The 21,334-nt window shown below is 42.4% G+C and overlaps 1 pseudogene; it reads right to left on the bottom strand.

The window, feature by feature from the left end:
• Positions 1-5,565: 5,565 nt before the first annotated feature.
• LOC118842776 lies at positions 5,566-20,174 on the bottom strand (annotated as a pseudogene).
• Between the last annotated feature and the right edge of the window lie 1,160 nt (positions 20,175-21,334).

The following is a 21,334-nucleotide window of genomic DNA, read 5'->3' on the forward strand; positions in this document are numbered from 1 at the left end:
CAGTTATAATTTCTATCTGTGTCTTTTTCTCCATCCTATTTCCCCCTGTTTATGCTTTTATTTCTCCCTTTCCCCTTCCCCTCCTCAACAAAGTTTTGCTTTTGACCACCGCCTTCCTCAGTTCACCCTCCCTCTTTATTCCCCTCCCTTATCTTACCATTTCCCACTTGTTACTTCCCCCCTCCCTTCTGACTACCCCTTTTTCTCCCCTTCCCCTCCTACTTCCTGTAGGACAAGTTATATTTCTATACTTATCAAGGTATGTTATTCCCATCTTGAACCAGATCAGATGACAGTAAAGCTCAAAAACTGCTCTTCTCCCTCCCTTCTTTCCCTCTACTATAATATGTTTTTGTGCCTCTTCATTTGGTGTAATTTACCCTTTTCTACTACCTCCTTACCTCTTCTCTCATGGCCCTCCCTTTACATCTCTTACTTATGTTTTTTATCCTTATATCAGTCATTTTATACAGGCATTCACAGTCTGTGTGTATCCCTTTCAATTGTCATAATAGTTGTACTATTTTCAAGATTGACATATATATATATATAACATACATAAGATGATATAATCCTATATAAAGATGCAAATAATTTGCCTTTATTTATTAATAAGGTTTGTGGGGGTTTTTTCCCTCAGTTTACCTTTTTATGTCTCTCTTGAGTTTTGTGTTTGGAGATCAAATTTTCCATTGAGTTCTGGCCTTTTCATCAGGAAGTTCTGGAATTCCCTTATTTCACTGAATATCCATCTCCTTGCCTGAAAAATTATGCTTAGTTTTGTTGGGTAGTTGATCCTTGGTTGTAGTCCCAGCTCCTTTGCCCTTCAGAATATGATATTCCAATTTCTCCTGTCTTTTAATGTGGAAGCTGAGAGATCCTGTGTGATCCTGACTGTAGTTCCACAATATTCGAATTGTTTCTTTTTAACTGCTTGCAGTATTTTCTCCTTGACTTTGTAGTTCTGAAATTTGGCTATAATATTTCTTGGTGTTTTCAGTTTGGGATCTCTTTCAGGGGGTGATCAGTGAATTCTTTCAATGACTATTTTTCTCTCTGGTTCTAGGACCTCTGGGCAGTTGTCTTTGTTAATTTCTTCGAAGATACTATCAAGGCTCTTTTTTTCATCGTGGATTTCCGGTAGACCAATAACTCTTAAATTGTCTCTCCTAGATCTATTTTCCAGATCAGTTGTTCTCCCAATCAGATATTTCACATTTTTTTTTCTATTTTTTCATTCTTTACATTTTGTTTTATTTCTTCTTGGTGCCTCCTAGATTCATTAGCTTCCACTTGCTCAACTTTAATTTTTAATGAGTTAGTGTTTTCATTTTGCTTTTGAGTCTCCTTTTCCAATTGGTTGATTTTATCTCTCAGGGTGTCATTTTCTCTCTTTAGATTCTGAATCTCCATAGCCATTTCACCAATCTTATTTTTTAGGCACTTGATTTCATCAGTGGATTTTTTTCCCATATTTTCTTTTAGCTCCCTAATTTGGTTTTTAAAATCCTCCTTTAGCTCTTCCAGCAATGCTTTTTGGGCTGGAGACCAGTTCACATTACCTTTTGAGGTATCAGATGTATCTGTAGTATCATTGCTGTCCTCTTCCAAATTGGTATCTTGATCCTGCCTGTCTCCATAAAAAGAATCAATGGTCCTCGCTTTTTTTTGTGTTTTTCTTCATGTTGGTTAGCCTTTTCCTGGCTTTACAACAAATTTCTGCCTTTGGGGCTCAGGGCTCTCTGTCCCAGCTTTCCTTCAGTTTCCTCAGGTGTGGGGGAGGGGTCTGGCTCCCTGATGTCTCTTTCCCTAGGTGTGCTCTCCAGCACTGTTGCTCTTCAGCAATGGTCTCAGCTCTTTGTTGTTTGAGCTGGGTGTCTGGCACCTCCCTTGGGGGAGCCAGAGTACGTCTGGGCTCCTGGTGTCGACCCCTGCTGGCTCTGCCCCTCTGGTACTCGGCCACTTTAGCCCCATTTCTATCTCCTCTGTTCCAGTGTTCTTTTTTTTTTTTCCCGAGGAATTCTCTGGGTGAGGGGTGGAGGGATTAGAGCTGTCTACCTGGCCATTATGTCTCCTGGAAGTTCAAGAAGCGTTTCATACCTTCGGGCTGCAAGCCTCAGGAGTCGGCATCTCATGGTAGGTGGCATTGTGCTGCCTCTCCTCGCCTCCACAGAGTGCCATCCTGTGTTGGGAGGCCTGGGGATCTCCGCTGGTTTTGGGCGCCTAGCTTTCTCCCAGCCTGTCTCCCACGTGGGCCTCCTGGCTGGCCGCTTCCGCTTTGGTTTGGAGCAGCTCCGCACCCTGAACACTCTCCAAGCCTACAGATTCATGCCTTCAGCCTTTCAGACTCTCCCGGCTTGGAAATTTGCCCCACTCACACTGCTCTCGGTTTCTAACTCTCTCAAATCTGCTCAAACTTGCTTTTTCATAGGAATCCAACAGACCTTGTGAGAGAGCTCCGGTAAGAAGCTGCTTTCATGTGGCCATCTTAGAAGATATGTTTAAAAAGGTCTTTTTGTGATTTTTAAAAGGCCTATTCTAAATTAATGTAATGAGTTTATATATCTTGCTGTTTTGATCTGAAATTGTAGTCATTTCCTGGCCTAAGCAAGAGTTGAAATTGGTGTTTGATCTTATAAGATTTAATTCCTGAAGTGTCCCTTTCCTCCAGAATGAGCATAATTTGGGAAGAGTAAGCAAACTTGTGGACAAGAACGCAAATCCATCAACCTGTGAGGTTGGTCATTAACTGCTTTGCTTCATTTAAGCCGAAATGGGATTCCAGTACAGGCATAACTATGTCAGTAAAAAGTATTTAACTTATAAGCTATTTTGTCTTACGGTTGAAATGTAAAGGAAAACTGAATAACGGGTTTGAGAGATTTGGAAAGATAACTAAAGGTTTGATTGGAAATAAGAAAGGCAGATAAGAAGGTTTAGGGAAAAATGGAGATTAGCCCCTCTTGTCCCTAGAAAGTTGTTCTGGATTCGCTTGCAGAGGATTTAAGTATGTTTGAGAGAGTATGGAGAAGTATTTTAGATTTGAAAATGGATATTTCAACCAACTTTCTACTAGTCTCTTTAATCTCGTGGTCAGATTTGTTTCTTCTACTTGCACTCCACTTGCAGATGGCAGCTCAAGCTGGATGCCAGCTTCTGTCCAAGGCCATGACCCATCACCCTCTGGACCTGGCGCCAACCAAGTACCAGTCACTGGCTACAGACCCAGCTCCTTAAAGGAGGGACCCTGGGAGGCAGGGACAGCCCTACGTCCTCTCTCAGCATGAAGCAGTTCCAGAAGTAGAGACCTTTGTCCCTTACCCCAAATGATTTTGGGTCCCATCTGGTTAAGGGGGAATAATAGGGTGTTGGGGTGCTTGTTCTTGGACCCTAATTCTAACACTTCTCCTTAGCCTCTGATTGAGTGCCTGTGCCTGGACTCCAGTTCTAAAATCACATCTACCTACTCGAGGATCCTGGTAGTTTGCGCTTATAAACGGGCCGTAGCATATCCCTTATTATCCACAAGCAGCAGGTCTGGTAGAAAGAATGAATGGGCTCTTAAAAGGAAAACTGAAAAAGATGGGAAACAATAGCTAACGTCTGGGTAAAAAGTAAGCCTGCAGATAGACCAAGGGCCACCAAAATTATTGCTGAAAGGGAATATAATACTGTACTAGTTTGCTATCCTGGAGCTTATTGTGTTTTAGCAGCACTGTATTATTAATCATGTCCGGAGGGCAGATTATCTCTGTTCTATAACACCCGTCCAACCACTAAGACACCCCTCTTCAATGGTCAGAGTCCCTAATAGTTGTGTTAATGTAACCCAGAGTATGCAAAAACTAATGCTACATTATAATGTTGTTTTTCCTCTGTTTAAACCATGTGCTAGAAGCAAAAGAGCTTGATATGACACTCTGTTTGGTGGAGCAGGGACAGGTTTGGGCATAGTAGATTTTATAGATCTTGAGACCCTTTCCAGCAGACTGTGCAGTGCTGGACAGGATATGTCCCAAGCTTTAATTGTTAATACTCAGTGGCTGTCCACAACAATCCCTCCCCACCAATCTAAATTATCAGAAACAATTTTTGACTGTTTTTAATGTTTCCTTGCCATTTAATTTAGACCCGATATTCTATGGAAAATATGTATATGTTGTTACAAAAAGAAAATGCCCAAAGACTGTTCCAAGTAGGAGACTCCCAACTCTGGAATGTTGTATTCAAAACCTATGTACCCCTAGATCATTGGACATCAAATACCGTAATACGCTCTAAATGTTACTAGCAATTTTTATATTGACACTATTATGTACTTCAAGGTGTGCTCTGTTGTTATAATGTGTAACTTCCACGTTGTCCCTTTTGTACCGCATAATTACTTTGCTTTCTACATGTGTGTACCGGTTGTAATCCTGGATTTGCATGTGGAATGGCCATGCGATGGATGGAACCCTGTCTGCTAAACCATTCCTCCAATCTGTGAGACCTTCTATGTTCGGTGTGTCTGTATTGTCTCTAAATCTTTAACTCTACGTAACTCTTTCTCGGGTACCCTAACCTTTGTCTTTACCTTCTACCTATTTCCTCTTTAGAGCTTTAAGCAACTACTGAGAAATAATCAAAGCGTGCTCAATGAAAATCGAATACCAACTCATATAGTTGCGGGCAAATTACTAGAGGCCTCACATTTAAGTCTTCGTTGTAGTACCTGTAATTTTGTGTCTATGTAATTGTTACATGTTACAAATGTATACCAAAATGATCCCTAAAGTTTTCACAGCCTACACTTAAATATGTCAGACAGATCTTAGGGTCGAATGAATGATAAATCATTATAGAAGATCTTCCATATTATAGTGTAAGCCCAGCTTTTCTTCCTTCCCCCCATCCCCCAGCTCCTGCAAGATCTTTAGACTTTCAGGCTTGGAATGAAGAATCACACATTCTTAAGAATAGACCTCTCAGACATTCCTCTCTGGCTAATAGGCCGAAAAAAAGAGTTGAATAACAAAGGACACGAAATTCTGAAACTGCTTCTTGAGGACCTAGCCAGTTCTCAAAAACAAAATGATTTGCGGCTTTCTCCTAGGAAACTACTAAAAGATTGTTTGTCATCCACCTTGGCCTCTCCTTCTCTAGTTGTGACTTAAGTATCAAACCTATGCTTTTACTTCAGCTAAGGGAACATTCCTCACTCTGACGCTGATTAATTAAACTACTTGATAACTGGCACTCCTGTCTCTAGGCCTGCATTGTGTGGCTCCAAGCATTCTCAGGTTAGAGATTGGCTCAGTAAAAATCTTGTTAATAGAATCCTCTGAAGGGAGAATAAGAGATGATTTCTGGCTGAAGGCCTTCTCTACACTGAATCTACGAATGGCTTGTATGCAGAATTTTCTGTCTACAAAGCTCCATACTCCATTTACATGCCTCTCCTCAATCATGTCAGTGATGAGATTTATATCTTACATGAATTCTCTCATGTGAAAAGAGGGCTGACTTTTGCCTGAAGGCTTTACCACATGGATTGTATTTTCTCCAGTGTGGATTCTCTGATGTTTAAGCCTTTCCACTTTGATTACGTTCATTAGGTTTTTCTTCATTGTGACTTCTCTGAAATACTGTAAGGTTGGCCTGCTTTGTAAAAGCTTTACCACAGTGATTACATTCAAAAGGTTTCTCCCCAGTGTGGATTCTTGATGCTCAGTAAGCCTGGAGCTCACTCTGAAAGTTTCTCCACACTGATTACAATCAAAAGGAGAATTGCCAACATGATACCAATAATATCTGCTATGAATATGGAGGCGTATTTCCCGGTTTGAATGGAAAAAACAGACGGTCTTCCTCAAAGAGGAAAGCAAGATATTTATTCAGATAGCAGAAAGCCAAATCCACTATAGTAACAAAGAAGTTGGTACACATCACCGATGCAGGAAGCATTGCCATTCCCAAGCCTTCCCTCCGTCAGGCCCCCCCACAAACAAGCTCCCTAGGCAAAATTCCCTTCTCTCTTACTCCCCCAACGGCTCTGTGTCTCTGCCTGTTCTCTCTCCCAGCTATACCCCACCCACTGTTCCTGCTCCACTTGTTTGGCAAGCTCCTACCACCACAGGCTCATGTGACTGAGACTCAAAGCAGGTCACATAGGCCTAGTCATGGATGGGAAAGATCTTCCTGTACCATTAACAATACAGAAGGTTTCTCCGCAGTGTGAACTCTCTGATGTACAGTAAGATAGGCCCTCCGTGTAAAAGCTTTTCCACACTGATTACATGCATAAGGTTTCTCTCCAGTGTGGATTCTCTGATGTTTGGTAAGAGAGGCTCTCTCTCTAAAACCCTTTCCACACTGATTACATTCATAAGGTTTCTCTCCATTGTGAATTCTCTGATGTATGGTAAGAGAGGCCCTCTGGCTAAAACCCTTTCCACACTGATTACATGCATAAGGTTTCTCTCCACCGTGAATTCTCTGATGTTTGGTAAGACAGGCCCTCTGGCTAAAACCCTTTCCACACTGATTACATTCATAAGGTTTCTCTCCAGTGTGGATTTTCTGATGTTTGGTAAGAGAGGCTCTCTCTCTAAAACCCTTTCCACACTGATTACATTCATAAGGTTTCTCTCCATTGTGAATTCTCTGATGTATGGTAAGAGAGGCCCTCTGGCTAAAACCCTTTCCACACTGATTACATTCATAAGGTTTCTCTCCAGTGTGGATTCTCTGATGTTTGGTAAGAGAGGCCCTCTGTCTAAAACCCTTTCCACACTTATTACATTCATAAGGTTTCTCTCCAGTGTGGATTCTCTGATGTACAGCTAGACTGAAGTTGACTCTAAAAACCTTTCCACAATGATTGCATTCATAAGGTTTCTCTCCAGTGTGAATTCTCTGATGTTTGGTAAGACTGAGCCTCAGTGTAAAGGCCTTTCCACATTGATCACATTCATAAGGTTTCTCTCCAGTGTGGATTCTCTGATGTTCAGCAAGAGTGGAACTGTTTCTAAAAGCCTTTCCACACTGATTACATTCATAAGGTTTCTCTCCAGTGTGGATTCTCTGATGTACAGCTAGACTGGAGTTGTTTCTAAAAGCCTTTCCACACTGATTACATTCATAAGGTTTCTCTCCAGTGTGGATTCTCTGATGTTTGGTAAGAGAGACCCTCTGTCTAAAACTCTTTCCACACTGATTACATTCATAAGGTTTCTCTCCAGTGTGGATTCTCTGATGTTTGGTAAGAGAGGCCCTCTGTCTAAAACCCTTTCCACACTTATTACATTCATAAGGTTTCTCTCCAGTGTGGATTCTCTGATGTACAGCTAGACTGAAGTTGACTCTAAAAACCTTTCCACAATGATTGCATTCATAAGGTTTCTCTCCAGTGTGAATTCTCTGATGTTTGGTAAGACTGAGCCTCAGTGTAAAGGCCTTTCCACATTGATCACATTCATAAGGTTTCTCTCCAGTGTGGATTCTCTGATGTTCAGCAAGAGTGGAACTGTTTCTAAAAGCCTTTCCACACTGATTACATTCATAAGGTTTCTCTCCAGTGTGGATTCTCTGATGTACAGCTAGACTGGAGTTGTTTCTAAAAGCCTTTCCACACTGATTACATTCATAAGGTTTCTCTCCAGTGTGGATTCTCTGATGTTTGGTAAGAGAGACCCTCTGTCTAAAACTCTTTCCACACTGATTACATTCATAAGGTTTCTCTCCAGTGTGGATTCTCTGATGTTTGGTAAGAGAGGCCCTCTGTCTAAAAGCCTTTCCACACTGATTACATTCATAAGGTTTCTCTTCAGTGTGGATTCTCTCATGATTAACAAGATTGGAGCTACCTCTGAAAGTCTTTCCACACTGATTATATTCATAAGGCTTCTGTCCAGTGTCGATTCTCTGATATCTAGCAAGTGTGGCATTCTCTGTGAAAGCCTTTCCACACTGATTACACTCATAAGCTTTCTCCCCAGCATTGATTCCCAGATGAAGAGCACAGATTTCTCTCCAAGTGAAGTCACAGGGACCATCACCCATGAATCTTTGCTCCTGACTTTCTTCCACAGAAAGGCTTAGGACTGCAGGAGTCTTCTTCACTTCAAGTCTGAGCTCTCCTTCTGAAAGAAACAAGCAAGAAAACATGTATACACAGACACATATATAATTATATCCCCTTCCCTTCCTTGTCAGAACATAAACTACTTTAAATCTTCTCACCCCCTGTAAAGAGAAAAGGCCATCAAACATGAAAAGTTTTCAAATGGGCAGAACCAATTATTTCAAAATGCCATTAGCTCACATCCCAAGGATGATTTAGTTTACAAAGAGCTTCACACATGGTTATGCTGGTTCCTCACCACAAATCTCTGACAGAGGCAGAGTGTTCCTAACACATTCGACACTGCCACAATGAAACCGTCATGGACTCCCCACAAGCTTCCTACATGGCCATGATCTCAAAATGGTTCAGTGACTTGACTCAAAATCCCAAATCTGAGACATGAACTAAAACCTGTGACAGAATGCTCTGTCCACAGAACTAGAAAGGTTCCTTCTATTCAGTCGTTCCTTTTCACATTCATCATTTGCACTTTCAATCTTTTCATCACAGATATTACGCCATTAGGTATACACATACTAAATATTCAAATTATTTCATGATCTCTCATATTTGTAAATATGATATAAAGTCCCTAGTAACAACTTTCAATATTTTTTTCTGTTGCAGTATTTGAGGTAACATGAAGAATACCACTAATTTTTTTTTATGTTTACCTAAAACAGAAAAGATTTTGTTCTGCCCTCTTTAACTTTGTTCAATTTTTTTGCCAAGGCAATCAGGGTCAAGGGTGTCCAGGGTCTCACAGCTAGTAAATGTCAATTGTCTCTGGCTAGATTTGTACTCAGATCCTCCTGATTCCAGGGCTGGTACTTTATCAACTGCACCACCTAGCTACCACTTGGCCTATTAATTTATTTTGATCGTGATAACTTATTTCCTTTTAAAAATGTCTCTAAATGCCTCTGCTCACTACAATAAAAATAAAATCCTTGTAATAAAGATTGTACATAAATAACCCAAGTGAGATTGCTTACCATCTCAAGGAAGGGAGAGTGGAAGGATTGAAAGAATTTAGAATTTTAAATTTAATCAAATGTTTAAAAAATTTTAATATCTAATGGAGGAAAATAAAGTATCATATTAAAAAATAAAAACTGTTTGTACTTAAAAAATCTGCACAATAAACACACATTTGAAAATGCATGGCATCATTTTTTAAAAAAGTCTGTGCAATTATCCTTCAAGCACATTTATCATTTAATACATACTTGTCATGAGCAATTAGAAAAATAAATCTTTAAAAGACTAACCGTCAATTTATCTTATTGACTAATTAGGGAACTAAAAAATGAATTTCCATCATTTAGGATTGTCTTGGATCACTGCATTACTGAGAAAAGTTAAGTCATTCATAGCTCTTCATTAAGCAACACTGCTGTTGCTATGTACAATGTTCTTCTGGTTCTGTTTACTTCACTATGCATCAGTTCACGTACGTTTTTCCAGGTTTTTTAGATATCATTCTGTTTGTCATTTCTGTAGCACAATAATATTCCATTACAGTCATATGCCGCAGCTTGTTTAGCCATCCTCCAAATGATGAACATGTACTCAATTTCTAATCTTTTCTCCATAAAAAGAGGTGTTATATGTATTTTTGTGCAAATAGGTACTTGTGCATTTTTTGGATGTTTTTGGCATATAGACCTAGCAGTAGCATAGCTGAATCAAGGAGTGTGCAAAGTGTTATAGCCCTTTGGGCAAAGTTCCAAATTGCTCTCCAGAATGGTGGGATCAGTTCACAACTCTACCAACAATACATTGTTGCCCCAGTTTTCCCACATCCCCTCCAATATCCAACATTCTCCTTTTTGTGGTATTAGCCACTCTCAACAGTGTGAGGCAGTACTTCATTTTTTTTTAATTTGCATTTCTCTGATCAATACAGATTTAGAGTATTATTTCATATGACTATACTAGCTAGATATTATTTTTATCACTATGGTTTTGATTTAGATTATTTCCCCCAATTCTGTTCTCCTGCTCAGACTGTGATTATCCTCACTCTTTATATTCTCCCATTTCCCTGTGAACTAAATGTATTTCCATTCCAAAACAGTCTCATTTCAATAGATCAACTAAGAGTGAGGTTCATGTTCTGTTCCTTCTTCTCCAACTCTCTCCATGTTTACATACAATACTGGGAGCTCCCTGGTAGCACAGACTTTCTTTTGCCTTTCTTTGTACCCTCAGAGCTGAGCACAGTGCCTAAAACACTAAGTGTTTGATCAGTCTTTACTGATTGTCTGACTGGGCCCAGGCTGACAGCAGTCCCAGCCTCTCACTCAGTCACTGCTTTCTGGTCTCTCTCCTAGATGTGAAATCCATGTTCTCACTTCCGTCATGGTTCTCTCTCTTTCTTGCACCCATTCACCTCTAAGGAGTCACCTTTGTTAGGTTCTAACCCTGATGGAACCTGACCAGACCCAACACTGAAGACCACAGAGGTTTCTTTGTAAGCTCCTGAAGGGTCTCGCACCAGAGAACACCTTCAAGTCTCTACCTCGCAGGTCAGTAAACTGAGATTATCATCACCTACATGAACCTGGTCAATGATTCTCCAAGAATAGGAGAGAGACTGAGCCACAGAGGTCGGGGGAGGGACTTGGGCTAATGATTTATGCAAAGCTTAGCCATGGCTTACTTCCAAGCAAGGCAGCAGCCTTCACTCCTATTCATATGTTACTGGATGAGAGTGAGAAAATCATGAAACCAGGCCTCCTATATCCACTACAGAATAGGCTGCACAATCTCAGCTGGACCCTCATTGTCACACTGACATCTCCCTAACTAACTCCCTATGCCACTCACCACAGCAGCTTTTCCAAATCTTTGCCTTCATTCCCAACCCTCCATCATGACTTGTTCTCTTCTCCCTACACGACCCATCTGCACCTTCTTGCTTAAGAGCTTGGCCTCTCATTTCATTGAAAAAACTGGACATTTACCAAAAGCTATCTTACTCTCCTTATCCTACATTATTCAGATGGCCTTTCGGCCTCAGGATCAGATTAAAAAGGACATCCTTTTGCTTCCTAAAGCCATTCACTTTGTGTGTGTAAATAATCCCATTCCATCCCTCATCTACCTTTGTACATTCTTCCCTTTGAATCTGCATTTTTTCACTATTTTCACTTTTTCTCACACTAAGGACTTTCCTGTTGTCACAAATAAAACTATTTGCCTCAAAACACCTTCAATGAAACATGTAGCCCCATGGGATATTGTCCAATATCTTCCTCCATTTCATGGCCAAATAGCTAGAGAAATCCATTTACAACTGGTGTCTTCACTGCTCTCTTCTGGCCCCCATTTTAGGATAGGCAAAATGAAACCCATTTTCTTTCCCCCAATGCTCCCATCTACCTACATGTTATCCAAGGCATCCTCAGTAGTCCAGGCTCAGAAATGAAGTGTCATGCAGTCCTCATTGACTCTCACACATTCACACTCCTTATCCCATACCCCTCTGGAGCAAAGTCCTGGGACTCCACTTGTGTGACATCTCTTCCACACACCCCCTTTTCTCTCAACACCGTCACTGTCTGGGGTCAGGCCACAATTGCCTCACCCCTGAGATATTTCAGAGTCTGCAGGTTGTTCTGGCTGCATCATCTTCCCACAGTCCAGTCAATCCTTAATCCAGTATTCAAGTCATCTCCCTAAAGCTCTCATCCAAGCATGTCACCACCTACTCAACAACCTCCTCTGACTCCCCAGTAAAATGGTCCAATGTAAAATGGTCCACTGGGCTGTGAAACACTTTATCACCTCCCCATCTCCTACTCTTCCAGTCTTTTTTCACCCTGTCCCCCTGTTTCAACAATCTGGCTAGCAGCTTCTGTGAGGGTGTAAGATCCACCCACAGCCAGCACCCAGAAAGCTGCCAACAGCACAGGTTCTTTTGATCTGCTTAACTAAGGAAAGCAAGGTGATGGGGTTGACAAGCTTACTTTTAATTCAGCACACAAATATTCACTTAGTCCAGGGGGAAAAGCCAGCACCCCAAACAAAATACAAACAAAATAAAAACACCAACAGACAGACCTTGTATGATTCAAATCCCAATACCTAGTTACCAGAGTTCAACAAAGTCTCAGCATGGGGGTTTACAAGCTGGAGGGCTCCTTAGCTACAGCTGCCCGAAATCTCCTCATCAACACCACCTCAAGAGCCCCGCACAAATGGTTCTGTCCTCCCTTCTTATAGGGCTTCAGACGTCATCAAACGCCATCTGAATGACCAGAGCTTAGACTCTGGTGATTGGTTCTTCAGTTGGCCCCTCCACTTAGGACCCTGGGAGGTTCACATCCACATAGGTTAACACCCAATAGGTCGTGGCTCTGGAGTTAGCACCTTCCCTTAGCTATCCCCATCTTGGGCCCCACCCCAATCACCAATCCACACCTACATAGGTTCCACACCTAAAAGGGGTTTGGGCCTGGGGCTTAGCACCTATTAAGGCTAATGAAATACACTGAATTAATTCAAAGCAAACAAAAGCCAAACTCTTCAAGGGCATTAAAGGAGCCCATTTTGCTTACCAACACATTGCCCCCCCCACCCCCGCATATGCTATAATCCAGTGGTATGGGTCTCCTTTCTCTTCCATGAACAGGATACTCTACCTTCTGACTCCTGGATTTTCTCCCTATCCTTTTGTCTAGGATGCTCATCCTGGTTTCCTTGAGGACCCAGCTAGAGCCCACCTTCCACAATAAGCCTTTCCCAGTCTTCCCACTTTAGGGCCTTCCCTCTCTTGCTCAGCTCCAATTAAACCTGTCCACACTGGCTTTCTACACAGTTGTTGGTCTGTTCACCAGACTGAAATCCAGAAGTGCTTAGGACATCCCTTGCATCTTTTTATGACCCTAGTATGTAGCAAAGGGCCTGGCACGCAGCAAGATCTTAATAAATGTTGGTGGGTTTGAAGAATGTCTAAGAAAGAGCTCATCTTGGAGCACCTAACCCCTTTTGGCACTGTTAGTAGATTTCATTCCCCTAAGTCCAAATACCAACATCTTATAAGATGATAAATTTATCCCTGGAAGGGAGCTGAAAGGCAATGGAATCTAATCCCCTGGGGAAACTGAGGGTCCATGGTTCACTGATTGGCCCAGGAAGGTACCGCTAATAAAAAATCTGAAAAAGAATTCCAAGGCAGGCCTTCCTGCCCTCAAATCTAGTACTTCTTTCATCACAGCACATAGCAGCCTCTCATAATCACAGCTCTCATATACCTGCTTTCACCTCACTCACCTGGACAGAGACTCCTCAGGCCTTCTTGCTCCAGCATCCATGGTGCTTCCCTTTTCTCAAAATAGGAGATCATATCTTCTCTTGGAGCTGGAAGCCCTGGGCATGGGGAATCAGAGATGAGAATGGAGAGAAACTTTGAATTTAGTTCTCTTTAGGGAAAGGGGTGTGGACACAGAGCTGCTCCATTTTGAGGATCACTCCATTCTGGTCATACATAGGAGTCCATACTGACCCATTAGTGCTTGTGATGCAAGTAACTCAAAGTAGGATGTGTTGTATGTGTTCTGTTCTGAGAAACAGGCAAACCCTCTGCCCCCATCCTGTTATGCTCCATTCTGGCAGAAACTGCTAGACCAAAACTGGGTAAAAGGGTAATTGTGTCAGATCAGCCTCAAGTCCAAACAACAGGGACATGGATGCGACGTCCTTTGCCCAGTCCCCCCACCTGGCTCTTTACACCCTGAAAGCTATATAAACCTTATATGCTATTCGTTCAGGGGTGTTTGCCCCCTTGGGTGAGAGTGTCCTGCTGGCAAACTCAACCTAGTTACTCCAAATTTTATTTCTCACACAGTCTCATTTATTTCTGGCAATCATGTGGGCATTCAAGCAAGGACCCCAGGGTGGTTCCCAGGAATCCTGTGGATAGTTTCCATAACATTAATTTTGGGGGGTTCTGGGAAGAGGTGGGGGAGAAAATCACACAACCCCTCTGGAGTCAGAGAATTTGATCTTGTGCACCTTCTTCATGAAAGGATGGACTCATTGCATGGTTTCCATTGCCTAGGAATCAGAGGCAGCTGGTAGTGCAGTGGAGAGAACCTTGGGCCTGGAGTCAGCAATGTCTGGCTTTAAATGCAGCCTTTGACACTTAGTAGCCATGTGGCCCTGGACAAGTCACTTAACATATATTTGCCTCAGTTTCCCAAGTATCAAATGGGCATAATAATATCACCTAACCTGGAAGGTTATCATCAGGATGAAGTGACATGATATTGTAAAGAAAGCCCTTGGCCCAGCCCATGCCAAATAGCAGGTGAATGTAAATAGTTATTCCCTTCCCTTCCTTTCCCACCATCTGTGCTGGAGGTTTAGGGTTACATGAAGGAAAATTAAGGACAAATCTGCTACACCAGCCACAAGTGAGAGCTATAAACTACCAATGTAAATAGAAGAATATTCTTGTTAAACAGAAGAATATTCCAAATATTAGGCTCATTCCAAAGAGGAAGGGACTGCAAGGAAAAGCTGCCTGGGCAGTTTTCAGAAGTTTGGCAGCAAAATTCATGTCCAGGTAGAGGTTAGACCAAATAACCCCTGGGATTGGTTCCATGTCTGAGATTCTTCCACACTGATTGGAGCTTTGACCTGAAACTACCTAGAACTGGTAAGAGAATGCATCAGGAGCAAGAAAGGAAACCCTCAGCTTCCTATCACACAGTGCAAAGACTTTCTATAGGAAAATCAGGTAGCATGAGGAGTCTGTCTCTTTAGTCACAGGAGACATACACTATTCTCTAATAATTGATAGATGCTCCAAAGTCTGCATACTAGGCAATGAAGACATTCCCTTTGATTGCAGACTCAGAGTGAGCATGGGAAGTGTCCTTACCAAGGGAGAGCAGGTTCTGGGCATTCTCCAGCATGACCTCCTTGTACAACTCCTTCTGAGGATGGTCCAAGAGTCCCCACTCCTCCTGAGTGAAGTCCACAGCCACATCCTTAAACGTCACTGTCTGCTAAATCATCAAAAATCATAGGACATAGAGTTAAAAAATCATAGGACTTCAGACTTAAATATTCCAATTCTCATCAATTCCTAGGAGGAAATTTAATAGTTAATCCTGGAAACCACAGTCAGTAAGAATCCAAAGGAATTTTGAAAAATTCATATTCAGATTTGAGAAAGTATAAATTATAGTAAAGTTGAAAATGTCTTATTATGGAATGTGTCTCATTGGTGAATCAGGGAGAAAGTGGGTGTTCTATCTATGAGGTAAGTTCATGAACTGAGGAGAAAGAAACAGGGTGATGTGAAATTTCTTCCATATCAGAACTGTTGTGATAGAGTATAAAGAAAAGTCTATGAGAAGCTGGCAGGTATACTTCATTCTGGGGGAAAAAAGAGAAACATTTAATGCAATCACTGAAAAGAGAATAAAGACAAAGAAAAGATCAAGTCTGCTTCCTGAATGGCAGAAATAAAGTCTTATCTACACAAAAACCTGAAGAGGAAGCTAGAAAGATAGTCATCAGAATCTGGTCTGCCCTGAGTGATATGAGACAGTTGCCAGCTGAGCCTGTGTTCTTCTGAGTCCTCCTGTGCTCCCTTGGCCACATTGAATGCTGCCTCACTCCAGGATCTCAAGGACAGCTTAGGCTGGGGACCTGCAAACTTTCAGTGTTCCTCAAGTGGTCTCATCTGTGGCAAAGTTGCTGGAGGCTTTCTTTGCCTACAATGAGATGCCAGTTCTTCAGGCTCCTGATGTGGTATTCAGCCTTCTTGGCAACAGTAAATCTACTGCACTTGGGCATTTTCCACCAGCTGGCAAGCTCTGCAGGTCCCATGTTAGACTGTGATTCCTGCCCTGGTGATTCTTGTGCATGCTTCAGGCTGGACTAGGAGCTGGGACTGAACTTCTGCTCCCATCCTGGGATCTGAGCCACACCGGCAATGGATTCTGAAGCTACTTCTCCCTATGTATTCCACCTGGAACCTCCAAATTCTCCTGACCCCCAAAACTGCCTTGAGGCCCAGGGCCTCACCTTTGCAATCCAGGACTGGGTAGTAGGCCACTAAGATGTCAGCTGCCACCTGGTACAGGTCACTTGGGTGCATAACCTAGGTTCCACCCTCTGCTCCTCACACTCTCTCTCCCACACATCCCATCTGTTGTGGAGATCTACAAACTCCACCTTTGCAATCTCTCTCATAAATGGTCACTTCTCCCCCACCTCATACTGCCCCCACACAGGTCCAAGGCCTTTTCACTTCACACCTAGGCCATTGCTACAGCCTGCTGATGGATATATCTGCCTCAAGCTTCTCCCCACTCTTATCTGTCTTGTATTCAGCCACTAAAGTGATTTTTCCTAAAGGGAGGCTCTGACCATGTCACCATCCTGCCCCTGCACTCAATAAACACCAGTAGAAAACACAAATACAAACGCCATGCAAAGTTCTCTATGACTTAGTCCCTACCTGTATGTACTCTTCTATCCAGTGACCCTGGCCTCCTGGCTGTTCCCTAAACAACACCATCTATCTCTCAGCTCCACACATTTTCAGTGGCCAGCCATAATTCATTGGACAGCCCCACTGTCACACTCTTCCTCCTCATCTCTGCCTCCTGCCTTCTCTAATGTTGTTTTTGTTGTTCAGTCATGGCCACCTCTTCATGATTTGGGGGTTTCCTTGGCAAACATACTAGAGTGGTTGGCCATTGCCTTCTCCAGCTCCTTTTACAGAGGAGGAAACTGAAGCAAACAGGGTCAAGTGACTTGCCCAGGGTCACACAGCTTGTAAGAGTCTGAGGCTGGGTTTGAACTCAGGTTTCCTGACTCCAGGACTGCCAGTCTACCCACTGTACCACCTAGCTGTGCTAGTGTCTGCACTGCCTGTCTTATGTCCCAACTTCTGTCTCATCTATGGAAGCCATTCCTCTCTTAATTCTACAGCTTTCTCTCTTTTAATTAGTTCCTATTCTGCACAGTTTCCCAATAGGTTGTGAGATCCTTCAGTAACTGTATGGTCTCTTGCTTCTTCATGTGTCCCAAGCACTTAATGAATGTTTGTTGATCAATTATTTTAGTGCCAGATTTCTTCCAGGAGCTTTTCATCTTCCACCTTTGCCAAGGGCACTGGTCAAGGAGTCTGGAAGACTGACCTTGGGGAAGACTTAGGCTCACATGAAGCCTCACACACTCATAGCTATGTGATGCTGGGCAAATCCCTTAACATCTAGGTCAGTTTTCTCAAGTTAGATAAACTGAGGATAATGTCTCTGGACATGGCAGAGTCAAGATGGCAGAGTAAGGAAGCAACGCACTGAAGTCCTATCCACAAACAGTTAAGAAATCTGGATAAATATACCAGACCAAATCCTGATTGTTAAAATCAGAAAAACCTGTGAGTCCTGGGTCCCGGTTGGCACAGGTGGGAAAAGGGGAGGTCCATGGACCCTAGAAAATAGTCTAGTGAGGAAGACACTGCACAAGGAGCATTCCTGCAATGAAATACTGAGTAATGGAGCAAGGAGTTTCAGACCCAAGTCAGGGAACTGCAACAGAATGGTTGCCACTGGCAGCTCTCTCACCCTTGACTCAGGCCCAGCTCACATAACCAGGGTCAACAGAATCTCTGCCAAGCACTGGCATTCCTGGGTAGGGAGATCCTAGGAAATGAAACAAAGAAGTGCAGAAGCCTGCAGAAGCAGGGGTGTGGCTCAGGTCTGGGAAGCCTGCAGAAAGAGGGATGTGGTTCAGACCTGGGATGCCAAGCAGGGTCTGACTTCTAATGTCCAGCCTAGCCTGCAGTGGAATAACCAGGGCAGGAATCCCAAAAGAAAGAAAAATTTACCCCTTCTGAGCCAGCCAGCAGAGCTTATTAGTTTGCCATTAGGAACAGAGATGGGAAGCAGTCCACTCTTACAGAAACTTAGAGAGCTGAGAACAGGAGGGCAATAATCTGATTTTGCTCTGGATCAGACCACTTTGGGAACATTGAGAGCTCATAGGCCTCTAAACTGCCCCAGAGATCCTAGGAAAAGACAACACTCAGAACTCCAAGGAAATAGCAACAAGAATAGCCCAGACATTCCTTTCAAGGTGCTGCAGAGGAAGTAGGCTGAAAGAATGAGGCAACAAAAGAAGAACCTCACCATAATGAATGGTTATGGCACCAGAGGAAGTGGAGACACAAATACAGAGGGGTGACTCCTATCTGCAAGCACTGCCTCCAGAAAACACAGCTTGGGCATAAATTCAACCAGAATTTCTGGAAGCATTGAAGCAAGAGTTCAACATGTTTATAAGTGGATTGAGAGTGCTTGAGGGAAAAGAAATGAGTGGTGTGGAAGAATGAATCAAGGAGGTAACAGATTGTTACAAGGGGTACTAAAACGTGGCCAAGCAGCAAACTCTAAGACTCTGAATACAACAAATAGAAGCCACAAGGCAATAACAGATATTAAAACAAATTCAAAAAGTTGCGAAAAACAGAAGAAAGTATCAGTTATCTCACAGTAAAAAACAACTCACTTAGAAAAGAAAACAGGGAAAATTTAAATGACATTGGTCTTTCTGAATGCCATTTAAAAAGGAGCCTCAATAGGAGATTTCAAGAAATCTTAAAACTGCCGAGATGTCTTACAACCAGAGCAGCAAGTGAAATAAACCACAGATTACTTCCTCATAGAAATTTCTGAATGAAAACTCCTAGGAACGTATATATACATATATATAATTAATATTATTATTTAATTATTCAAGTGTTTAATTTTAATTATGTAACTATTAATTGAATAAATAATAAAATGCTTGATTATTTAATATATTACTAATATTATGTAAATTTTGTAATTTTGCCAAAAACACTGAGCTAACAAGTCATAATAACAACCAAGACTCCAGAAGGCCAGTGATGAAGAAACATTCTACCTACCACCTAGAAGGGAATTACTCTGAGAGAGATTGAGAGATATTTTTAGGGCATAAGCACTGTGGATTTATTTTTTTCAGATTGACTATATGTTTCGTGTAATGAATGGAAAAATACAGCAACCAGTCAAAAGGACAAACAAATTAAAAACTCTCAAACAATTCAAGTACTAAGGAGCCACAGGATCACGCACAATTTGGCAATAACCATAATATAAAGAGCAGAGAACTTGGGATATGATATGTTAGAAGGTAAAGGACATGGTCTTATAACCAAGAGTAACTTACCCAACAAAATTGAATATAATGATATAGGGGGGAAATGACTGTTACAGAAAGGATTTGCAAGCATTCTTAATGAAAAGACCATAACTGCAAAGAGCTTTTGAAGATCAAACACAAATGAAGAGAAACATAGGAATGTAAAGAAGGATTAACCAGCTCAGGGGAATAAAAAAAAAAGATAAAGTATTTTTATTCAAATATGGGGAGGTGATATGTTTCCTCTCTGACCTCTCTCAGGGCTCATAGAGGGAATCAAATTAGAGCAAACCTAAGAGGGGTTCGGATATGTCCTGATATTGAGGAAATGGTGGAAAGAGAGGAAGAGGAATGCACTAAAGTGGCAGAATAGAAAGGAAGGTTAGGAAATAGTGTCTCACATCATGATGGGGCATAAGTAGACATCTATACAAACAAGGAGGTGGGAGTGGGTGGGATTATCTGATGCCTGAAGCTGAGTCCTCCAGTCAAAGGAAGAACACCCAGAGCACAGAGTTCTGTATAGAAATACATTTGACTCTCTTATAGCTGATTGCCTCACAAAAAGAACCTGGGAAGGCAGCATGGGGTGGGGGTGGGAGTGGGGGTGGGTGTGGAGAGGCAGTGCTCAAGGCACCAAGGTGCTAAGGAATCAGCTTAAAACAGATTAGTTGGGTGCAGGGCAGTGTTGTTTCTACTGAAATCATTTCCATGCCTATTTTTGTACAGAAAGGTTCCATTAGGCAGGTATCACCAGCTTCAAAGACCATCCTCTGTCTCTAGAAATAACCTGCATTGCTGATGTTGTTCAAATGTGTGGATGGACTGAACTCACCTGGTCTGGGGCTCGGCTGCTTCCGGGGGCCATTCCCTCTGAATCCAGGATCCCTGTGTAGGCAGCAAAGGAATCAAAGTGAATCCATTTTATAAAGTTTCTCCATCTTATCCCTGGACCTCATCTACCTCAGGGACCTGCTACCCCCACCATTTATGGTCCCAAAGATGAAGCAACAGCCAAAGCTCTTCCTCACAGGTGTCTCAACTAATCATGGAGTGCTCTTGTCTGCATAATCTCCTTGCCAGATTTGTCTCTTCTAGGCTCAGTGCCCTCCAATAACAGATGACTGCTCACGCTGGGTACCAACCTCTGTCTGAGACCATGACACCTTACTCCCTCACCTGGCATTGATCAAGCTCTGGACACTGGTTACAGACTCAACCTAATGGATGGGGGAACCCTGTGAGGCAGGGACAGTTTGAAGTCCTCTCTCAGCATGAAGCAGTTTTGGAAGCCCAGGCCTTCATCTCTTATCCCAAATGGTTTTGTGTCCCATCTGTTTAAGTGGGGGATTAAGGGGTGCTTGGGTGCCTGTGCCTGGACCCCAATTCCAATTCCCAAATCACGTTATCACACTAACTCACAAATCCTAACTGTCTGCTTACCTGTGCCTTGTCCTTACGCAGTTCTGAGAGCCTGCAGTTTTGAAAGTCCTTGCAGTTGTCTGTCTCTCCTTCTCTGAGTCTCTCTGTACTTCTCTCTCTTAGTCCTTCTAGTTCTGTCTCTCTGGCTCTTCCAGTTCTCTTCCTCTGTGTCTCTGAAGTCCTCTCTCTGCCCTTCCAGTTTTCTGTGAGCTCAATGGCTACCCTCAGGGTATATATACCCTTCTTAGGGCCTGAGGGTTTCACACCTAGTCAACAAAAAGGTGTGGACCTTGGGCTTAACACCTAGTTGGCAAAAGGGTGTGGGCCTGGGCCTTAACACCTAGTTAGAAAAAGGGTGTGAGCCTAGGGATTAACACCTAGTTAGCAAAAGGGTGTGGGTTTGCCTACAAACAAGCCTCCCCAATCAAGCTTTCCTTAACTAGCTCCACCTGAAGCATATGAAATGGGCAGGGAAGATCTTTAATCATATTAACACCATACCAGGATCCAAAAAGAGCCTGGATATGATCTTTCAAGAAATTATCAAGGAAAACTGCCTTGATAGGTAGAATCAGAGGGCCAAATAGAAATGGAAAGTCCACCAAT

This window comes from Trichosurus vulpecula, chromosome 3 (assembly GCF_011100635.1).
Source record: "Trichosurus vulpecula isolate mTriVul1 chromosome 3, mTriVul1.pri, whole genome shotgun sequence".
In the NCBI taxonomy this organism is placed as follows: Eukaryota; Metazoa; Chordata; class Mammalia; order Diprotodontia; family Phalangeridae; genus Trichosurus; species Trichosurus vulpecula.